The 2,470-nt window shown below is 37.9% G+C and overlaps 1 non-coding gene across 1 annotated transcript; it reads left to right on the plus strand.

Moving 5' to 3' along the window:
• The first annotated feature begins 1,018 nt into the window (after positions 1 to 1,018).
• TRNAP-GGG (transfer RNA proline (anticodon GGG)) lies at positions 1,019 to 1,094 on the plus strand. Its single transcript has one exon. It is a non-coding gene; the product is annotated as a tRNA-Pro (tRNA).
• Positions 1,095 to 2,470: the final 1,376 nt, after the last annotated feature.

Genomic DNA, 2,470 nt, shown 5'->3' on the forward strand with positions numbered 1-2,470 from the left:
GGTCAAAGCTTGAGAATCTGGAAAGGTGCCGCTTGGAGAATCAAGAGGAGTGCCACTACAAACAGGAAATTTGGAGTGCCTGGAACCGATTACCAGACACTTTTAGCACCCTGAAAAATATAGCAACGGCTTTACTCACAATTTTTCCCTCTACATACTTTTGTGAGACCTTATTCTCAGCATTAAATAATATCAAAACCAACAAAAGAAACAGATTGACAGATGAAATTAGTAGCGCTTGCTTGGGCTCAAAGTGTACAAAATACTAACCTTCAATTGAAGATTTAGCCAATGAAATTCAGCAACAAAAAAGTCACTAATAGGCAGATTAGTTAAAGAACTCCTTCTCCCCCTCACTCATCTTAGTTCATGGCACCCACACAAGTTAAATAATATCAAGACCAACAAAAGAAACGGACTGACAGATGAAAAAAGAAGTCACTAAGCAGGTAAGTTAAATAATTAGTTTTTGGTTTATTAAATACAGTTATATATTACAATTATACATTTTTGTTATTTAAACTATAAATATCACAAAATTATGGGGTTTTTTTCTCAAATGACACACCACCCGAGTTATGCTTGGTTTTTTGGTGAATTTTGACACACCAAGCTCAAAAGATTGCCCATCACTGGCTTATGCCTATTTCCAACCTCACTAATGACTACTACACCAAGATAGAAAATTATGCTTTGTATTTAATATATATATAAATAAAATAAACCTGCTATTAACTTTGACTTCTTTTTAAAGTGCTCTTTCCTATATTCTTGTTCCTTAATTCCATAGCTTAGTAACCATCTTCTTTATTTTAATTCAACAAATATTTCTGGAATGATATGCCAGATTGCATTAGGCCATAGGACTATAGCTGATGGAATATGTTGTTTCTATACATAAATATATGAAGTATTCATTTATATAGAGAGGATATATAAATATAATATATAAATTATATATATATAAAATAACAGAATTGATAGATGCTATATTAACTATATAAAAAACGTGCTATAGGCCCTGGCCGGTTGGCTCAGTGGTAGAGCGTCAGCCTGGGGTGCAGGAGTCCCGGGTTCGATTCCCAGCCAGGGCACTCAGGAGAGGCACCCATCTGCTTCTCCACTCCTCCCCCTCTCCTTCCTCTCTGTCTCTCTTTTCCCCTCCCGCAGCCAAGGCTCCACTGGAGCCAAGTTTGCCCAGGTGTTGAGGATGGCTCTGTGGCCTCTGCCTCAGGCACTAGAATGACTCTGGTTGCAACAGAGCAACGCCCCAGATGGGCAGAGCATCGCTCACTGGTGGGCATGCCGGGTGGATCCTGGTCAGGCGCATGTGGAGGTCTGTCTGACTGCCTCCCCATTTCCAGCTTCAGAAAAAATACCAAAAAGAAAAAATAAATAAATAAAATAAAATAAAATAAAAGTGCTATAATGATCCTGAAGAGAAACATGTGATCAAAATTTGTTCTAGCGAGATAGAGGAAGGATGGCATTATCTTTCTATTCTATTAAAAAAGACCCATAAAATAATATGAAGAGACAATAAAAGAACATGTAGCCCCAAAATATAGAAAACAAGCATTATAAAGGTATGTGAGATAGTTAATATACAAAGATTTACTTTTCTGAATTTTGGGATATTTGTGTTGTCAAGTATTTCTAGATAGTTATTATTTTCATTTCAAATAAATATTCACTTTCATACCCAATTTTTCAATTTGTTCCCCATAAAGTATTCCCTCAGATTGTATAAGCTTAAAATGTCATGCAACCTGAACTGACTTTGTTGCCTATAATTTGTAAGGCACTGCTCTGGAAACTGAGGATACATTAGTGAACAAAATAAAGAAAACAACTCTTCTATGAAACTTACATTCTAGTTGGGAGAGTCAGACAAAACAAAAAACATAATAAACAAGTAAGTAGAGTGTAAGCAGTAAGTTGAGGAAGTTCAGGAGTACAGGTGAGATAAAACTGCAATTAAAATAGGGTTGGTCTGAGTAGGCAGGCCTGACTGAGATGGTAACCCTGCACAAGTTGCATAAGGACTTGAAGGACCTGGTTACTGCTAATACCATTGGAATCTAGCACAGTATATCAGCTCAGTGGTACTCCATTATTCACCTGAAAAAATCCCAAAGACCCAGTAAGGCAGTAACAGGAGGGTAAGGCAGTAACAGATGGACTAGGGTTAAGAACTAAAATGCCATTGGAAAATAGTGACAAAATGCGGAATGCTGCATTTATCAGAACATCTTTGGGAGTCAAACTCCCAAGAGGCATGACTGTCAAGGAGATTTGGTCTGATTAACTGTCAGGTTTGCACTGCTGGTTAGGGAGAGACAAAGCTGGAGCCATATCTGAAAGGTTCTGGGCAATAGAAAGGCTGAGGCTGCCGCCAGCGTTGTCCTTTCCCACCCTTCTCACCCCATTAACATTCAACCTTTCCTCTAAACAAAAGTCAGGAAAAGAG

This window comes from Saccopteryx leptura, chromosome 3 (assembly GCF_036850995.1).
Source record: "Saccopteryx leptura isolate mSacLep1 chromosome 3, mSacLep1_pri_phased_curated, whole genome shotgun sequence".
NCBI classification, from domain to species: Eukaryota; Metazoa; Chordata; class Mammalia; order Chiroptera; family Emballonuridae; genus Saccopteryx; species Saccopteryx leptura.